Raw genomic sequence first — 20,331 nt, 5'->3', positions numbered from 1 at the left:
TCTTGGCATCCTCTCCCCTTCCCCAAGCTGCTCAGAGACCCCTGTCCCCAGGCCAGAGCCAGGGCAGGTTACGGAATAGGCAGGCCCAGTGCAGAACAAAGACGTGGGGCCCTGTGTTCAACAATCGTGAAGTGTCTAGACGGCAGCAGCACGGGGGCCTCTGAGAGCCTGGAGCCCATTCAGAGCCTCGGGAGTGGGGGTCTGCCACCCAGCCATTTTCAGGGGAGGAAACGCCTCACAGCAAAAGAATTTCCCCGGAGCCTGGCCCCGACCTCTTCCTCTCATTCGTTCATTCGCTCGTTCCCTCATCACTCATCCATCATCGGGTTCTGAGCTCCTGACCTGCACCAAGTTCCGCGGGGGCCCCGAGACTGGAGATGTGCTGGTCCTGACTCCATGTGGCCTTGGACCAGGCCCCACACCAGGTTTCCATGACGCCCCCTCACCAGGCCTCCAGCACCTGCCCAGCCCAGAGCTCTCGGTGGGCTTCTCCTCTGGCACAGTCTGGGGGCCTGCGACTCAGTGGCTGAACACACTGTTCCCTGGGAGGGGTCCCCAGAGCAATGGGACCCAACATCATATCACTTTCTGACCCTTCACATCCCTCCTCTGTCCCCTACCCCAATCCCGCTTCATCTCTCGCCTGCGTTGTCATCATCATTTTATAAAAGGAGGTATAACCCACATACAGTACAGTGCACATTCCTGAAGTGGGCAGATCTGCATGCCCGCTTGACTACCACCCCGGTCAAGATGTGGAGCATGCTCCGCCCCCGGGAAGGCCCCCTCTTCTGCCTTTTGTCCCCATTCCTTAGCTTTGCCCCCTGTTGGTTGTGACGTCTACGGAATCACACAGAATGCTCTCTCTTGTGTCTGGCTCGATGCTGTGGCTCTGGGATTCACCACGTTGATGGTCTGTGGTCCCTCCTTTTTATTGCTGCACAGACTCGCACCGTCTGCATACACCACAGCTGGTTCACCCGTTTCCTGGACATTTGTCTGTTTCCAGCTTTTTGCTGCCACTGTTCCTGTGTGAGCCTTTGTTTGCGTTTTTTGGGGTGAGTACCTAGAGGCAGGACTGCCGGGGCATAGGGAAGGCACCGGTGGAAGTTTATTAGAAACGGCACTTCATCTGGGTGTCTGCGCCCGCCTCCTGGCTGGCCCCCTCCCAGCCCCCTGACACCGGCCGTCTCTCCCCATCCAAAGCTGGCCGGGTCGCCCCTCAGCTTGGAATGCTTTGAAGGCAGCCCCTGCCTTTAGGGGAAAAGGTCAACCTCAGCAGCCCCACAGGGCCCCCCACCAGCAGCCCTGCGTATCTCTGGCTTTCTCCCACCTTGAATCTCACATTCCAGCCTTATCAAAGGCCCACACTTCCCTGCACGCACGCACATCCTTTCTGCCCTCCTGCACGAACTGTCCTTTCTGCCCAAGCGCGCGCCCTCCATCCCCCTCCTCCCGCGGCCACCTGGTGCAGGACCTCACTAGAGCATCTTGGCGACCTCCTGACCTCTCCCAGGCCTGGACCAGCGTCTCTGGCCCACATCTGCCCGCCGCCTCTGAGCGGCCTTTTCCGGGGCTTCTTGGGGCACACCAGGTCTGCATCGTGGTGGAGATGCCGTCCAGACAGGGCAGGAAGAGGAGCTTTTTCTCCCAGCTGCATCCTTGCAGCCGGCAGGATGTCTCACATGCAGGGAGCCTTGGTCAACATGCAGCAGAGGAACCGACGAGGCCGAGTCTGGGTGGACACACGCGGAGGTGTAACTTCCACGGGGTACAGCGCACACATCCTAAGTGTGCAGCTTGATGAGTTTTTGTAGGTGCGCACGCCCGTGTGGACACCACCCAGGTCAAAACGTGGACACGCACAGCTCTCCGTCTGATTTCTGTTCCCATAGATTGGTGTTGCCTGTTCTTGGATGGACACAAAGGAATTGCACAGAATGTTCTCTCTCGTGTCTGCCTTCTCTTGCTCAGTCCAGACCCCTGCACCTGAGTCTCTCTGCCTGGAGGGCTGGCACCTTGGGCAGCCCCAGGCCATCAGTTCCTTCTCTCTCCCAAGATTTCTCTTCCCACTTCTCGTTTCCATCCTCAGCCTCTTCCTTGTATTATCAGCAAGTCATCCTTGAATTCAGGGACCCTGTGCCACTGCCCGGCCCCGTCCAGCTCACCGAGGGTCCCCGAGTGCTCTGTCCAGCCCTCCCTTTCTTGCCACATCCTTTCTTTGCAAACCACCTGGCCTTTGAGTCACTGCAAAGTCTGGCCCACATGTGTCACCTTGGTCCACCTGGCACCCCCTGGGCTTGTTGGTGATAACACAGTAAGACACTTTATATCTGTCAGGGGGTCTTACAGGTCAGCCCAGTCCGTGCTGTGAATTCTCAAAGTGGGGTCCCCAGACCTGCAGCGTCAGCACCGCCTGGGAACTTAGAAGAGCAGGCTCTCGGGCGCCCATCCCACCGCCCAGGAGCAACACGCTGCGTCTTTCCTTTCCTCTCCCATTCACGGTGCTTCTGACCCCAGAGCGGGTGGTGTTCCCACACCCACCAATTCTACACACCAGCCGGGGTCCTCCACTTCGATTTGACTCCGACACCACCCAGAGATGGTGTAGACCCTACGATTAAGAGCCCTGTCCCACAAGACTTCCCGCTCCCCCCTCATTTCAGATGCCAGTCGCACGTAGTGGGGCCCCAGGCCACCGGCACTTCTGTCCCACTTGGCTACAAATCAGAGGTCCCCACGGCCCCCTCCTTAGGCTTGCTGACTCGTAGAGCAGCTCACAGACCCAGGAAAGCAGTTTCTTACTATTGCTGATTTATGACGAAGGCTATTTTAACGGATACAGGTGAACAGCCAGATGAAGAGACACACAGGTGAGGTCTGGAAGGGTCCGGGGCACAGGAGCTTCTGTCCCCGGGGAGCTGGGGTGCGTCACGCTGCTGGCATGTGGATGTGCTCCCCAGCCTGGCAGCTCTGCAGACCCCATCCTGGAGGGGTTTTTACGGAGGCTTCCTCATGTAGGCATGATCAATTATTAACTCAGTCTCCAACCCCTCTCCCCTCCCCGGAGGAAGAAAACTCCACACTTCTAATCACACTCTATCTGGTGACCAGTCCCCATCATCCTGAAGCTGGCCGGGAGCCCAGCCAGAGTCACCTCATTGGAGCAAAAGATGCTCCTCTCACCCAGGATGTTGTAAGAGAACTGGGAGCTCCGTGTCAGGAACTGGGGTCAAAGATCAACTGTTTGAATTAAAGATGCTCCTAGCACCTTTACTGTTTAGGAAATTACGTAGGTTTTAGGAGCTCTGGTCAGGAGACGGGGATGCCCACCAAAATGTGTATTTCTTATTATATCACAATGTCAAACTCACTGAGTCAGAAGCTCGGGGGTGGGGCTGGGCCATCTGTGTTCCCACAAACCCTCCAGGGGTTCTGAGGTAGCTCAGGAGTGAGGACCGCCCGGCATGTGAGTGTGTCGGCGATGAACCGATCGAAATGGGAACATCACTTTCTCTGAGTGGAAGCATGCTGTCATCATAGAACGTGCCAAGGGGCTGGGGTGTGGGCTGACGTGGTCTGCTGTGTAATCACAGCGCCAGCCCGAGCCTCCTAGGCACACCGGCCCATTCCCAGCCGGCCGCCCTGCTCAGTGCTGGTGAGCGTTTAGACGGGCATGTCCCTGCCCCACATGGAGGGTGCGTGGACCCCAAGGTGTCCCTGTCTGCCCCAGAGTGGGGGCCTGGCCTGCCGCTGACTTCCCATTGGCTCCTCCCGATCTGTTCTCTACCTTCTCTGTCCTGCCCTGAGCCACATGAGGCTGGGGCCCCAGCCAGCTGGCTTCCTGTTGGGTCTGGTCAATGGGAGACAGTGGCAGGAGGTCAGAGGGCAGGAGGAGAGAGTGGGCAGGCAGTGGGGTGCTGGCAAACGCTTAACAACCAGCTCTGGGGGGCGCTGGGGCGTCAGCGCCTGGCTCAGGGTGTGCTGGCGACATCTGGGGATCCACAGACCCCTCGACCAGGATCCAGCTGGTCTCAGTGGGAACAGCCCTTCTGGTTGGTTCTACAGGAAGCCTGGTTTCAGGTGTTTCTGCCTTCCTGTTTCCACCCTGACTCATCTGCTGCCCCAGTGCAGGGGGAGCAGCATTTCCCCAACTCACCGACCACACCCCGTTCCTCGGGGGGCATCTTGCAAAACTGGTGCTCCCGGGAACACACTTTGGGAAGACTTGGGTAGACGTTTACCTAAATAACTCTGGTCACCCTTAAAGGCCAGGAGGCGAGGGACTCAGTGACTCAGGGATGATGGTTGGGGCTCAGAGGTCTGGGAGGCCACAGGACACCAGCAGCTCGACCTCTCAGCCTGGCTACCCACAGTAATCACCCAGGACCGTCTGCAGAGATGTTGATTTAACTGGCATGGGGTGTGCCCCGGGCACTGGGGTTTTTAAAAATTTCCCAGGTGCTTCCCATGGGCAGCCAGGCTTGAGAGACACTGCTCTAGAGCTGCGACCAGCAGGAGGGGGAAGAGGATGGACCTTCTTTACTGCAATCTTGGGTCACATTAATAAAGGTATCATCTCCAGAATGTAGGGTGTGATGGTCCTGCTTGATTTGGCGCTAGTTAACAATGTTTGTTTCTGAGTCCCATGTCTTAACAGGAACACCTGGAAATTGGAAAAAGTTCAGAAAAGAGGAATGCAAATGGCGAGAACACTCAAGATGGGGTCTTGAGGGGATCGCGCTGGGCCTGGAAGACCTCACAGACAGATCGGCATTCCCCAGAGCAGAGGAAACAGGTTCAGGGCGCGTCATTTGCCACATTCACCCTCAGCTCTTTTGATTTAGGGCTGATCCTTGAAGCCACTCTGGTTTCTCCGTCTTACTGCTCAGGAGCTCCCAGGAGAGACTCACCGAGGGTGGGACTTGTGGGTGGGAAGTGGGGAGAACCGAGGCTGAGAGGTGGTGCCCTGGCGGGGAGCAAGGGGTGATTCATTCCACGACGGTCAATGATTCTCCAAGGAGACCAGCTAGTCCGGGCATGATTCAAGGAGTTCACGCTTATTTAGAGGTGGGGGAGCGAGGAATGGGGTCAGGATGAGTGGGCGGGTGGATGCTGGCAGCGGGGCTGTGTCCCCGGAGGTCAGGCTGCCACGAGGGACCTTGCTGTCCTTGCTCACTGCTGGATTCCCAGCCCCAGGAGGGTTTCACAGAACAAATGAGGTCTCAGAAGAGTAAGAAGCCTGGATGTGGGGGAAAGATGGGCTGGCAGGGAAGGCCTCTCTGAAGAAGTGACATTCCCACTGAGATCCCAAGAATGGGTGGGGAGCCAGCACGGGAAGAGCATTCCAGGCAGAGAGGACAGCACGGGTAAAGGCCCTGGGGCTGCTTGGTGTGCATGAGGGTGGCAGTGGGACAGAGAGCACTAAACTCCGGGGCTGAGGAATGGTGGATGTTGAGAGGTGGGCAGAAAGCACCGAACACATAGCACTCTGAGAGGAACTTGCCTCAGGGGCCACTTCCCAGCTGGGTGACCTGGGGTGAGTGACTTAACCACTCTGGGCCTGAGTTTCATCATGGATAAAATGGGGATAAAAATAGCAACCCGGGGGCCACCTGGTGGCCTAGCAGTTGGGTTCCCATGCTCCGCTTCCATGGCCCGGGGTTCGCCAGTTCAGATCCCGGGTGTGGACCTACGCACCGCCTGTCAAGCCATGCTGTGACAGGCGTGCCACATATAAAGTAGAGGTAGATGGGCACGGATGTTAGCTCAGGGCCAGTCTTCCTCAGCAAAAAGAGGAGGATTGGTGGCAGCTGTTAGCTCAGGGCTAATCTTCCTCAAAAAAAAAAAAAAAAGCAAGCAACCCACACAGGACTGGGGATGGCACAGTACTGGGAGCTGGGCCTGGCACATGGTAAGCCCCCCAGAAGCGCTAGCTGCCACTATTGTTATTATCACTGTTATGGACGGAGGAACCCATAACAGGAGATAGAGCCAGGCCCAGAAGAAAGAAAGCAGCCTGGAGGGCAGGCCCTGGGTTCCGATCTTTTCCTTCCCACTCCTCGCCCCCACCTCTCCCTGCACCACTTCCCCACCCCCCGATCCGGAAGAGTCTGTGGCTGGCGGAGGCCCCGGGCGTGGATGCCGTCCAGGCCCCACATGGGAGCATCTGTGTCTCCAACAGTGTGGCCACATCCTAGAGAGAGGGCTCGAGTGCCCGGCTGCCCCTGCGGGTGGCTCTGAACAGGAGGGGGCTGGCGAGTGGCCCAGGGAGGCGTGGTGACAGCCAGGGGGCCACAGGGGCCGAGCAGGGGCTGCGAGGGCAGCAGGGCTGCGTCCCCGAGCCTGGGGACACAGCGTTGCTCTGCGTCCTGCTCCTGGCTCTGGCAGGGCCTGGGCTGGGCGGGCAGTGACGGGCAAGGGCAGGAGCGGCCGGGCGGAGCCAGGGACTCGGGGCTCAGGGACCCTGCGCCAGGAAGCCCTTCCTGCCAGGACGCTCCCGGTCGCTGCGCCCACTTCCAGCTGTGCTGAGGCAAGCCTGGCTCCTCGCGCTCCACCCCCGACCCACTGGCAGGTCCCAGCTGGCCACCTGCAGACACACCTGGAGTCGGACCAGCCTGCACCACCCCCGCGGCCGCCCGTCCCTGCCCTGTTTGGCTGCAAAGCCTCCTGACTTGATGGGGCGTCCTCACCAGGCTTGCTCTGACCACAGCCATCCTCCGTGCAGCAGCTGGGACAACCACACACTGCACAGAGCCAGGTGGTGTACCCAGCCCGTTGATGACTGCCTCCTCACCTGGGTATTAACCAGTCCTCTCTGACCTGGTGTCACCTGTCTGGCCTCCTCTCCCACTTCTGCTTCCCACCCTTCCTCTTGGGGCCCCTTGCTGCTCTCAGCAGGCTCCCACCACAGGGCCTTTGCACCTGCTGTTCCCAGGGCCTAGAACACTCTTCCCTCAGAAGTGCAAGTGACTTGTTTCCTCAATTCATTCGATCTCTGCTCAAATGTCTTCTCAGTGAGGCCAGAGCAGCCCCAGTAAAGTACTAACTCGGACCCTCCTTAACCAGCTAAGTTTCTCTACACAGCCCTCACCGCTAATTTACATACTTCACGCTTACTTGTTCATTTGTTTGTCTGAATCCCCACACTGGGATGCAAGTTCCTGGAGGGGAGGGTGCTTTCTGTTCTGTTCCCTGGTGGATCTCAAGCCTCGTACAGGGCCTGGGGCACAGCAGGTGCTCAATAAATAGCACTGCATGAAACGAGCCACAAGCATTCCTTAAGCAAGAGACCACCACCCCTAGGACCACGGTCTCCTGGGCTCCTTCTTCTGGGACTGACCTTTCTGTCCCTGGAGACACAACGTCAGGAGAGGGGTCATCTCCCGCAGGGCACCTTCAAACCCCTGGCTGGGGTTTCCCTCTGGCGGAGCCCAGGAGAGCAGAAGAGTGGGAGGCAGGAGGCCGGAGCTGGGCTTCCTTCTGGCCAGGGCACTGGGGCGGGTCACATCTCATTCACTGGCCAGCAGGGGCTGGTGCTCTGCGCCGGCAAGGGCCGGGAGCACCGGGGTCTCTCCAGGGACTTGGCATCTCAAATACTCGGGATGTCTGCTCTTCCAGCCCCTCCCTCCCCGCCATTCTAACATTAGGTGCTTGGGGAGCGGCCGGAGTACGTAATCGGGTTGCTGGTCCAGCGCACGAACCGTCACAGTGCAAACCGCCTGCATCTCCGAGTCGCTGTGGAGACACCATCCCACGCTGGAGAGAGGAACAGGAGTGGTGGGCTGAATGGTGGTCCCCGAAAGATGTGCGCAAGGCCTAACCCCAGGAGCCTGTGAAGACGACCTTCCTGGGAAAAAGGCGCTTTGCAGAGTAATCAAGTTAAGGATCTTGAGACGAGATGATCCTGGATTTAGCGCGGGCCCGAAATCCAAGGGTTCTTACAAGAGGGAGATCTCACAGACGCAGGCCAGGCCATGGGACCTGGAGGCAGAGACGCCAGGGCACGCAGCCACCGCCCAGGACCGCCTGGGGGCCAGGAGCAGGAAGAGGCGGGAGGGACCCGCCCCCCCACACCCCAACCCAGCCTCTGGAGCAAGTGGGGCTCCAAGATGGGAGAGGATGAATTTCTGTTGCATCAGTCCCCTAGTTTGTGATGATTCATCACAGCGGCCCCAGGAAAACCCCCCAGGAGGGAGTGCAGGGGCTCGAAACCTGGCTGAGGGTGACTTCGCTGAGGATTACCTTCCCTCCCAAGTTTCAGGTTTGGGCTTTGTGGGCTTCCGCCCAGCTGTGCACCGGCTCCTGGGAGCTGGGGAGGCGGGGCGTGCCTAGGCACAGAGGCGGCTCAGGGGTGTGGTTGGTGGCGCCTCCTCCTGGATCCGGGCACCTGATCCCTCTGGGAGAACATCCTGGGCCTGGAGTTTGCCCAGGGTGGAGTCGCCCAAGGGCAGAGAGCAAAGGGCAGCACGAGGTGCAGCCTGGCCCTGCTGACCCTCCCAGCCATGGCTGTGACCTTGAAGCCCCAGGAGCTTTGCTGTCAGCCCTGGAGGCTGTTTAGAACAGGAAAACAGACTGCACGGAAGGGATGTTCTACCGTCACGGGCGAGGGGCCTCGAGCATATCCGAGTGCACACAGACGCGTGCGGCTCCCCAGGAAGGCGGTGGGAGGACGCCACGAGGCCAGGGATGGGAAGGGGGGCACATTTGCAGACCGCTCCCCACCCCACGGAGCTCAGCATGTCACCTGCATTACGTTACGGAGCCTCTCAGCATGCCCATGAGGGAGCTGCACTTGGAGGCATTTTACAGACGAGAAACTGAGGCAACGTGACCTTCCCAAGGTGAGCCCCACAGTAAGCGGCAGGCCTGGGGTCAGAGCCCACAGGACCCCAGTCTTGGCCGAGCAGCTGAGAAGGCTTAAAAGGGGCTCCTGACCAGCCAAGGGCATAGGAGTGTGGGGAGCAGAGGCCAAGGGCTCGGGGCTGGGAGCAGAGGCCAAGGGCCCTGGGGGAGCAGAGGCCAGGGGCTCAGGGGAGCAGGGCCAAGGGCTCAGGGGAGCAGAGGCCAAGGGCCCTGGGGGAGCAGAGGCCAAGGGCTCAGGAGAGCAGGGCCAAGGGCTCAGGGGAGCAGAGGTCAAGGGCCCTGGGGGAGCAGAGGCCAAGGGCTCAGGGGAGCAGGGCCAAGGGCTCAGGGGAGCAGAGGCCAGGGGCTCAGGGGAGCAGGGCCAAGGGCTCAGGGGAGCAGAGGCCAGGGGCTCAGGGGAGCAGAGGCCAGGGGCTCAGGGGAGCAGAGAGAGAGAGGAGAGCAGGGCTGGACAAGCAGTCAAGGACAAGGGCCAGTGGAGCCTGGACACTGCCCGGCCCAGCGGTGCGCTCTCGTGGTGAAACTGGGATGACCAGGACTGGCGGGACTGGACTGCTGCCAGGGATCTGATTCAGGGCTGGGGTGGGGGCTGGGGGAACAGGCACGAACATCTGAGAAACAGAAGGAGCTTGGTGAGGCCTCAGTGTCCCCCGTTGTGGCAGGCGGATGGCCCCTTGGGCCTCCGTGCGGGGTCTGGAGTTCCTCTGCAGAACTGGTGGGAGGCCCACAGCATGGAGCGCACCATCTCCTGGGGGCTAGCCCACCGTGTGTCAGGCTCTGGCCCGACCCCGGAGACTCCGAGTCACAAACCTAAGACTATCTGTGGCCCGAGGTGCCCAGGTCGGCCTGCCACCGAGCCCAGGGGAGAGCCACAGGTCCAGAAGGACAGAGGCAGGAGGGGACAGCTGCCCCTGGCTGTCCTGTCCCCCGCCCCCGCAAGTGGCAGGCAGGTGGGGAGCAGCAAAGGGCTGCTCCCTGAGGAGGTGGTGTTGGGAGTCAGCGAGGGGCTGGCGCCCTGAGGAGAGCCCCGCACCCGGGCCTGTTGACGATGGCCCACGACGTGTTTTGAGCACCTTCCACATTGGAGGCGTGTGCTAGGGCCTCCCACAGAAAAGGAGCTCCGTCAGCCTGCCAGCAGCTCTGCGTGGGAGGGACCCGCGTTAGCCCATTTTACTGCTGGGGAGACGGAGGCTCAGGGGTTCCAGCACTTTCCTGGGATCCCACGACGGCAAGTGTGGGGCAGGGGCTCCCATCCAGGCCGCCCGACTCCACAGCCCACATGCTTAACCGTCCTCACTCCAGGGCCAGAAGGCCAGAGGGCCTGGCCACTGCCCCTCTGGAGCCCCCTCCTCCTCTCTGGCCACACCAGGCCCCACACCAGACCCTGTTGCTGCCCACCGCGGGCCCCTCCTTACCTGATGACGAACAGGCTGGGTGCTGTGGGGCTGACAGGGGACCAGCACTGGCCAGGAGGAGCAGGCACAGTGGAGTTGGCCCTCCCCGGGGGGACTAGCCCCCCTCCAACTTAGATGTGGCAGCTGGAGAGGTGGGGGACCAGAGGCCAGGCCGGCCTGTTTGTCGCATCACAAAGTCCTGCTCTGGGCTGGCTGGGGGCTCCTGTCAGCAGTGGGACGTCTTAGAGAGGCTCTGTCCCCGGGTCCTGGCCGGGCCCAGCTCCCTCTCGCTGCAGAGGCTCCACCAGAGTATCGGCAGCCTCAGTGGCTGCACCTTGCAAACAGGCAGGCACCCCCTGCTCCAGGCGTGGCCCGGGGCCCAGGGCCGAAGCTCTGTGGGACTCGGTCTCCTCGTCTGTGGTGTGGGAGCGGACCAGGGTACCAGGCCTGTGGGCATCCTGGGCGTCTCAGACAGGCGGCTCTCCACCCTGGGGACAGGCCAGGTGTCCTCTCTTTACTTGGCCTTTCTAGACAGAACTGCAAAAGGAGAACCAAGGTCACACCTCATTCAGAAAGGAGGCCGCTGGAGCCAGCAGGGCCCAGAAGCACGGCCACCACCCAAGCAGCTGGCCCAAAGGCGGAAGTGAGAATGGCCGGGCGGAGGGGGAGGCCGCCCAGACTCCAGGATCACCGCGGCCCCTCGGAAGGGCCTGCCAATCATCTCATCCAACCTTTCGAAACTTGCCAGCAGCCAGAGGCTTTTGATTAAAAAAAAATCTCACCTGGAATACCAGTATGAAAAATTCTACGTTGAAAAAATTATTTTAGTGGTTTACATCTGTTTTATAACTTAAGAAGGACACATTTACTTGTAAATTCAGGAATGGCCACACAGCTCATAAGTGATGGGGCCAGGACTAGGACCTGTATCTGGGTTCAAATAAAATATGTCCTGGCCTTGATCCTCATCAATAGTCCTTTGCAATGATGAAATGGAAAGCAACAACGGTATAGAGCCACTATATATGCCCGAAGGTCATCAATGCAACACAGAGGACTGAACAGAGTCACGGCCGGGATCCTGTGGCCGGCCGGCGAGTTAGCATGAGAAATGAAGTCAGGCGTATATAATTCAGAAGCTGCACCCATGCCGCGGGAGCTACGCGGTGTCCTGCAATCATCCTGGATTTCTGCTGGCGGGAAGGAGGGACCTGACAATTGGATGGATGTCCTTCCCTCTCACCTAATCTCGTCTACCTTCTGCTCAAGTCCACCCCGTGCTCTGAAGCCATGTTCATGTCTGGCGGCGTCAGCACGACCCGCCAACCTGCCCGGCACTGGGGCGCTCTGGTCTTTTGATTCCAGGACGTAAAGCAAGAGGTGTGGGGAGTGTTGCTCTGGGGCTCGATTGCTGTCAGGGCGCGAGTGGAGGTTGAGTCTGGAGGGACGAGGGGCCATGTGTTCGTTAATGTGTTTCTCTCATGAGTGTTTGCGATGTGTAGGGGCCCCCGTGGTGCGGCCCATGGCCGGCTCCTCCTGCCTGGGTCTAAGGCTGGTACTGACTCTTGAAGTTGTTTTTAATACATCACATTTGTCTTCAGAAGAACTTTAGCTGTCAGCTGCTTCATTGGAGGTGGCGGCTGCAGGATTCTGAGGTCTCGGATAAAAATCTTAACTTTCAGCACCAAGGCCGTTGGAAGCCAGCGGTTTGGGACGTCCAGTGCTCTTCAACGAGCTGGCCTGTGCCTGTGGTTGCACGGTACTGAGAGAGCTCTGAGTCACGCAGACAAAAAGCTGCAAATCATCTTAGTTAGAGACAATTCTCAGTGTGTGCTTCAGCTCAGCAGATTTGGGGAGAAGCCTGAGCTTCACAAGGTTCAGGTCCCCCGGGTCACAGCTGACAGTTGGTGGCTCCAGTGAGCTAGTGTTGATATATCACATTTATGAATAGGCTGTTTTCACTGCAGTTACAGATAGTTAGAAATACAATTTTTAAGTGAAAGCTTCATAAAGCATTCCTGGAATTCCCAAGGCCCACAGAGCCGGCCAGTCCCCCACATCACAGCACCAAGTGGTTGCCAGGTCGCTCTGGGGAGCCGCCCACCTCTTGACCACGGAGGGCAGCTCCTCTGGCCAGGACGCTGGGGTCCGAGTCCTGACCGCTGGGCTCTCCAGCACGCCTCTGAAGACCCTGCCTTCAATACGCCCCGGGGAAAGGCGACTTTGTGTGTCCAGAGCCAGGGTCCTTCAGAGTGTTCCCCGAAGTGTGGGATGGGTGCCAACTTGGCGGCTCCTGGACATAGCTATCATCTCACTGGATCCTTTTCCAATTCTCGTTCTTTCCAAAGTCTGTAGAGGACTGTGAATCTGCTTACTTAGTGCATCTTAACACTGCCTCATTTATTCTTCTCTCTTTTTTGAGAGACAGAGAGAGAGAGAAGGCAACCATATCTAACTAGAATTTAATAATACTGTTTTGTTTTTATCATATTAGTTTTTTACTCTTAACTTCTATCTGTGGGCAAGAAATACTGATTTTTTTTTATTATTGAGTTATTGATAGGTTACAATCTTGTCAAGTTTCAATTGTACATTAATGTTTGTCAGTCATGTTGTAGGTGCACCACTTCACCCTTTGTGCCCACCCCCCACCCCACCTTTCCCCTGGTATCCACTAAACTGTTCTTGGTCCATAGTTCTAAATTCCTCATATGAGTGGAGTCATACACAGATTATCCTTCTCTCCCTGGCTTATTTCACTCAACATAATTCTCTCAAGGCCCATCCATGTTATTGCAAATGGAATGATTTTGTTCTGTTTTGCAGCTGAGTAGTATTCCATTGTATATATGTACCACATCTTCTTTATCCATTCGTCTGTTGATGGGCACTTAGGTTGCTTCCACGTCTTGGCTATTGTAAACAGTGCTGCAATAAACATTGGGCTGCACAGGACTTTTGGGATTGCTGACTTCAGGCTCTTTGGATAAATACCCAGTAGTGGGATGGCTGGATCGTATGGTAGTTCTATTTTTAGTTTTTTGAGGAATCTCCATACTGTTTTCCATAGTGGCTGCACCAGTTTGCATTCCCACCAGCAGTGTATGAGGGTTCCTTTTTCTCCGCAACCTCTCCAACATTTGTTGCTATTAGTTTTAGATATTTTTGTCATTCTAACGGGTGTAAGGTGATATCTTAGTGTAGTTTTGATTTGCATTTCCCTGATGATCAGCGATGATGAGCATCTTTTCATGTGCCTATTGGCCATCAGTATATCAAGAAATACTGAGTTTTTATTTACGGCAATGATATAAAAAATGGCGATGGTGGTCACCGAATGACAGAGGTTTGAGGCCATGACCCCCCAGTTTCGCTGGGTTTGTGGTCTGGGCTCCAGGCCTGAACAGAAAGTCTTCCGTCAGCCTGAGTGGAGACCCCCAAAGGGACTGGAGAGGGGGTCCTCTGGGACATTTATAAGTGACCCTACCCAATTCAGTCAGTGACTGCCTGTGGGGGAAGCTTCACGAAAGCCACCACAGGCCACTGCAGGGCTCTGAGTGTTGTCACTTAGGCCTTGAGAGAGAATGGGAGCCTGTTGGGCGGGGTCTGGGTCCAGGGGTAAAGCCCTGGTGGGTCACCTGTGAAGAATGCAAGTTAAACTCCCAGTTTGGGAAAGGAAGAGGCAGCTGCGCCATCTGGTGGCTGATGGGCTGGGCAGCGCCCATGATGACGGCTGATTCCCACACAGTTGTTCCCGGCTCAAAACCACTGTTGGCATCGGAACGCGTCTCTGACCCCGAGTGACAGTGGCCCGAGGCAGAACAGGATGCATGGCTCCTCGCCTGCCCAGCCATGGCACTGACACCCACCAAGGGGCCACACATCTACGAGCTGCGGGTGGGACTCCAGACCTGCCTTGAAGGGTCAGCATCCGGGTTCACAGCCAGGCGTGTGCCCCACAGCCTCACGTCACGTCCGGGGGGATTCGGGGACAGCTTGGGGGAGGTGGAAGTGAGACTCAGGAGAAGGGAAGTGTATCTTTTCTATTTCCCTTTTCGTGTCTAAAGGGAACTTCCCCTGATAGGTCTGGGTCACACAGCAGCGCTGTAAGAGCAGGAGCTCCTGAGCCAGCCCCTCTGGGGGGACAGATGTCAAATGGGGACAATGACGCTCTTTCACAGGCTGCTGTGGGGTCTTCCTGAGCTAAAGCGACTCAGATCCCGCCTCCAGGGAGCGGCGCTCAGTCAAGGGCAGCAGGGGTGATGGCTCCTGGGCTGGGACTGGATTTGGAGGAAGTGGGATCTTGTGGGTGCTGGGGGGCCTGTCCCCTGTTCTCATGCAGCACCCCCAGGGTGGCAGGACTCTGTGGGGAGACCCAGGGCCAAGCGCCAAGCCTGGCCACAAAGACGCTGCATGTAAGGGGCTGCGAGGCTTCGGGTGTGGAACATACCAGGGTGATGAGCAAGGTCAAAGCCAGGGGTCTCCCCAGTCAAAGCAGGTGTCTGCACAGGAGGAGGCCCCAGGACTCATGCCAGCTGTGCCACATGGGTGAAAAAGACAAGTGTGGTCCTTGCCCCGAGGAGCCTTGATCTAGGGACACACACACACACATGCATGCACGCACTCACACACAGGTGAAATTGCCTCACTGTGAATGCTCTGGGAAGGACAGGCCTGAAATGCTAGAAGGGCAAGTAACAGGGAGCCTGACAGTCAGGGAGCCAGGGAAGCTTTCCGAGGAAGGGGCGGTGGGTGGAATGTGGAGGATGAGTAGCCTTCCCTAGGAAGGGTGGGGAAGAGTATCTCAGGTAGAGGGAACAGCAGCTGGACAGAGAAGAGAGGGCTCAGGATGGTCCTGGAAAGCCAGAGAGGAGGGGGGCTCTGGAGGTCCCCAGGAGGCTGGGGGTGTAGGGAGAGCTGAGGGGAGAGAGGGTTTGACTGAATTTCAGAATGATAACTCTGCCTGCTCGGGTGGAGAAGCATCTGGAAAGGCTCAGTGTAGACACATGGGCAGACCCGTTGGGAGGCTATTTCTTGCGTGAGATCAGCACAGAGAGAAGGCCGCCTGAGCTAGGGAGATGGTGGTGAGATGGGAAGTGGCTTGTCCAGGGGCCTGGGGGCGGGTGGGATGTGGGGAGCAGGGGAGCCAGGCAGCCAGCAGGACCCCTGGGTCTCGGGGTTACACAGCCGGACGGTGGGGGCGGCCACACTGGGAAGGGATGGCTGGAAGAGCTGGTTTTGGAGGGAAAGTGTCAGCCTGCAGCTTCGGCTATGTCGAACCTGAGCTACTGCTGAGCCAGCCGGGAGGCGCCAAGGTGCACACTCCAGGTTGGAGAGTTGTGTCGTCCACGCACATGTGCGTCATCGGTGGAGAGAACAGAGAATTGACTGTCCCAACTGGGACACTTCTGAGAGTAAAGGGACACTCTCTTAGCAATTATGCCAGGACAACAGCACCTCAGACAGGGACTGCCCCAGGGAGGCAGGGACAATGGTCACTCTTGTCATTAGTGTGCAGGTGGTGGCTGGAGGTGAGATCCTCCAGGGAAAGAGGAGGGGGGGCTCCTGGGACCAGGCCTTGGAGGATGGTCTGTCGAGTTGTGGGGGGATGGCGCCGAGACAGCATGATGGCCCGGACAGCATGTATCTATCAGGGCACCAAGAGCATCTGGGGGACAGAGCCATCCAAAGTCCTGACCACTGCCCAGAGGGGACCTGTTGGAGTGAGCCCCTTGGAGGGTGCAGGGGCCGCGGCAAAGCTGTCAAGGAGTGGTGGCTGCGTGAGCCCGCTGGGGGCGACTGCAGTGGAGGGGAGGAAACAGAGCGAGTGCGAATGGCCCCTTCTCTCTGGAGTGGCACGGAAGTCAGATCCCTCATCCATAACCACAGCGTCTGGAATATTTGAGGCCGCTCTGTGGTCTCCCTCCTTCCCTGCGGAAGTTATCAAGAAGGGACCAACTCACGCACAGGATGTGCTGTCTAATGAGCTAATGAACGGGAGTGAGGACCGTGTTTCTGCAATGAATCAAAAATATGTACTGAGCTCGTCTATGTGCTAGGCGTTGCAGATTTACTGCAACGTATTTGAAACGGACAAGCCTGGGTTCCAGCCGTTGTCACAGATGCCCATGAGGCTTCGAGGTAGGTGGGCTATGGTGGCTCCCCTCTCTCCCTTCTCCTGGAATCTGCCTCTGGCCGTTCATCTCCCTCATTGCCATGAAAACCACTCCACTCGACTGGTCCAGACATAAAGGGGGCTGCCAGCTGGGCCAGTCATAGGGCCCGTTTTCCCATCTCCAAACTGGGCCCATCACTGCTCTGCTCGGGCCAGGGGTGAGTCTGGAATAACTAGTTGGGGGGATCCAGAGAGGTGGTCTCTGTGGTGGCGGAACGGTGGGCAGACCTGCTTTGTGCCCCAGGGCAGAAGTGAGTCTCCAGAAAGAGGCGGAGGCTGTGGAGGACGGCCATGGAGTCTGGTGAGGGGGTGCAGCCCCGGGTGGCAGCAGGCCTGGCTCGGACTGTGTGCTCTGCTCACCTACCTCTGTGTGGACTTTCTGAGCCCACTTCCCTGTCTGCCCTGAACCAGCTGGAGCCGGGCGTCCAGTTGATCCACAGGCAAACCCTGACTGCTCGGATCTGAGAGCAGACACTTGATCTAAACGTTGGGACTGTCCTTCCCACGACCCCTCCCCTGCCAGAATATTAGTGTCATGACGCTCCCTGTCCCTGGTCACTGGCCCTGTGCGGCTGCCTTTCCGACTCTGTCCCCCACGACTCCTGCCAGGTCGCTGGGCGCCTCCAACCTGTGACTTTGCTCGGGGCTGTCTGGTCGGGAGGCAGGTCAGTGTGGGTGAAAGGCACAGACTTCGGTGCTGGTCAGGCCTGGGCTCCACTCTCCTTAGCTGCTCAGCCCTCTCTGAGCCTCAGTTTCCTCCTCTGTAAATAAGAAACCCTCCTTCGGCCCTCAGGGTTGAGAGGTGGGAAGAACAACGGGCCCAGAGCAAAGAGAATGCTCTTTCTTTTTCCTCTCCTTGATGGTACGAATCAGCTAGTCGAGAAATGCAGATGCAACTTGGAAAACACAGAAAACAAAGGCCAGAAAGAGACCTGGGGTCACCTCTATCGATTTTGCTAAATTGCAAATAATGCAGAAACTTTCCGTGGTGAATAGAAACCACAGGGAGGCCTTTGTTTCTATCTAAGAATAGATCAGAATGGACTTCATATGCCAATGAATGCCTGAGAATCCAATTAAAAATCAGAGAGAGACATTCGCTCCATTTAAATCTTAAATACGCCAAACAAAGTCCAGAATAAGCTGATGCTTGCAGAAATGTTGAGATTTCCCTGGCTTTGATGCCACATACAGAACAAGGAGGAAGCAGCCCCCTGTCGCAGGAGTGTTATGTCCCCAGATGACCGAGAGAGGGCACAGCTATGCAAGCCTTAGTTGCTCTTGATCTGGAGGGCAATGAAGGTCCAGCTCTGGAGAGAGGGAGGGAGGCGAGGGAGGGAGAAGGGGAGAGGGAGGGAGAGGAGGGGAGAAAGACACAGGGGTGGGGGGGGGTGCTGAGAGAAAGGCTGAGAGAGAGAGACGGGGGCCCCCAAGTGACTCCAGCCAGCGAGGCAAAGCCGGTTGGGGGCTTGCTGGACAAGGAACCAGCTAGGAGAGCCTGGGCCCAGCTGCTGGGGCTCCCCATCTGAGGGCGGGTACCGCTTAGTTATCAGGAGGTGATGAAGATGTCGCAAGCCCCCTGAGTGCAGGGCACAGAGTAGAAGCTCCTGCCCCTTTTCCTGAGGGAATGAATTCCTCCACTCAGTCACCTTGTAGAAACTGAACAGAAGCCAGAAAACCATCAAAACTCTAATTTGCAGCTAAGGGGATGATAGCTTCCAGAACCTACATTCAGGTGAGGATGACCATCGTACCCAATCAAAGTCCCGATGTAGGAACACTTGTGTTACAGAAAGTAACTGGTGCGCCTTAAGTACTTTGGTGCACTGTGTCCCGTGAGCTTCTCAGCAGCCCTGAGGGGGATGCAGCCGGCGTCCCTGTTGAAGGATGGGAAGACTGAGGGAGGGCAGGGGTCTTGCTCTAGGCCACCCAGCTGGCAAGTGGCAGGGCGGGATTTGAACCGGGCACTGGCCACAGCCAAAGCTGGTGGCCTCAACCATTTTGCCAGGCACTGCCTTTCCGAACACAAAGGGGCCCTCGCACAAGCCAGAGCAGGTGGGCCCAAGGCCATCAGCACCCGTCACCTCGGAATTAATCGGATTCCAGCAGAGCCCAGGCCGGAGCCTCTGGTGAGACCCTTCTAGAAGATGGAGAGACCTGGGGTCTGTCTGAACCACAGGCCCACAGCCGTGAGAGGAGAGACCTGGCGGAGCAGGGGAGCAGAGCTGCTGGCGAGGTGGGGTCTGTAGGGGGCGGTGGAGCGGGCTCTGTCGGGGGAGGGCAGAGGCACGCTTCAGCCTTGAACCCGGGGCGCTCTGGAAACTGACTACTGGTAACAATTAATCCAGCATCTGCTGTGAGCCTGCCACGCTGTGGGGCACTTTACAAAGATGCCATGGTCAGAGTGGTTGCCAGGATCCCAAGAGCAAGTGAGATGGAAACCAGGTAGGGGAAACAGTGCCTATGACGGGAGCTCCTGCGCCCCCTTGCCTTCCTCAGAGGAAGTGCGGAGCCAGGCTGTTATAGCACCTTCTGCCCTTCTAGGTGCTGGAGGAAGTGGGAGAAGCAGACAGTGAGGGGTTTGCTCTAACACACGTGGAGTGAGGGGAGTGCGGCCCAATGCAGTGTCGTCAAGGTGTCACAAGCTCTCCGCTTCAGGGACCTGGTCTGAGGCGTGCAGAGGGAGACCCGTCCAACCTTATCCATCCCCCCACATCCGCCCTCTCAGTCTGTTCCGCCTGCCGTGACAAAACACCACAGAGCGGGCGGCTTAGAAACAGCAGACATTCATTGCTCACAGTTCTGGAGGCTGGAAATCCCAGATCAGGGTGCCAGCATGGTTGAGTGAGGGCCCTCTCCTGGTCACAGATTTCTTATATTCTCACCTGGTGGAAGGGGCTAGGGAGCTCTGTGGAGTCTTTTTTGTACGGACACTACTGCCATTCTGGAAGTCTCTACCCTCATGACCTGATCACCCTTCAGAGGCTGCACCTCCTAATACCATCGCCTTTGGGGGTGAGGATTTCAAAATATGAATTTTGGGGGTACATAAACATTCAGACTATAGCACCACCCATCGCCCCATCCATCCACCGCCCCATCCACCCACCGCCCCATCCACCCACCGCCCCATCCACCCCCCGCCCCATCCACCCCCCGCCCCATCCACCCACCGCCCCATCCATCCACTCATTCATCCAACCATCCATCTATCCTCCATTCAGTCTTCAGGGAGCACCTGCCAAATGGAAGGCACTGTAGGAAATAAAATTCGACAAAAATGGAAAATTACTGATCACTGTGGAAGCTGGGTGATAAGTACACAGGATCATCACACTATTATCTTCACTTCTGTGTATTTTGTTTGAAAATTTCCACAATAAGAGGTTAAATAGAGATGAGGTATGAAACGTGGGAATCAGGAGCTGCTGTCTCAGGGCCCGCCTGCCCTGGAGAAGAAGTTGATGTGTGAACACTGAGGGCGGTGATCTCAGGCCTGCGAGTAATCCAGAGCTTGAGGGCTTTCCGAAGCAGCTCAGAGCAATGCAGAGAAGCAAGAGATGGCTTCTGCTGAGATTCAGGAACAGCGACCACTGTCCTGCGTTTGTTATCAGGCAACAAGTCACATGCAGAAGACGACAGACCAGGGGCCTGAGGAACACAGAAGGAAGGCAGCCGCCTGTCTGAGAACACAGCCTCGCACCCACCCCTCCCTCCTCCCACCACCACGGTGACCGCCGCCCCCCTCAGCCTTGTTCTCACGCCACATGCTCGAGGCCCTCTTTCTAGGGCACCCAACATGCCACTGGGCTGGCTGGGGAGCGAGGGCACAGTGACATTTCAGAGCTGATTCCAGCTTACGAGATCTCGGATCTCAGAGATGACCGCCACACCGTC

General features: G+C 57.6%; 1 protein-coding gene across 8 annotated transcripts in view; it reads right to left on the bottom strand.

Moving 5' to 3' along the window:
• Positions 1-10,416, bottom strand: part of OSGIN1 (oxidative stress induced growth inhibitor 1) — a 33,682-nt gene extending 23,266 nt beyond the window's left edge. For all 8 annotated transcript variants that reach the window (XM_023637388.2, XM_070262106.1, XM_070262107.1 and 5 more), the window contains exon 1: positions 10,281-10,416. The gene's annotated coding sequence lies outside the window, so the exon portion shown is untranslated. The remainder of the gene's footprint in view (positions 1-10,280) is intronic.
• Positions 10,417-20,331: the final 9,915 nt, after the last annotated feature.

Source organism: Equus caballus, chromosome 3 (assembly GCF_041296265.1).
Source record: "Equus caballus isolate H_3958 breed thoroughbred chromosome 3, TB-T2T, whole genome shotgun sequence".
Classification (NCBI taxonomy): Eukaryota; Metazoa; Chordata; class Mammalia; order Perissodactyla; family Equidae; genus Equus; species Equus caballus.
The sequence above is the reverse complement of the archived record's forward strand: the minus strand, read 5'-3'. Positions and strand labels throughout refer to the sequence as shown.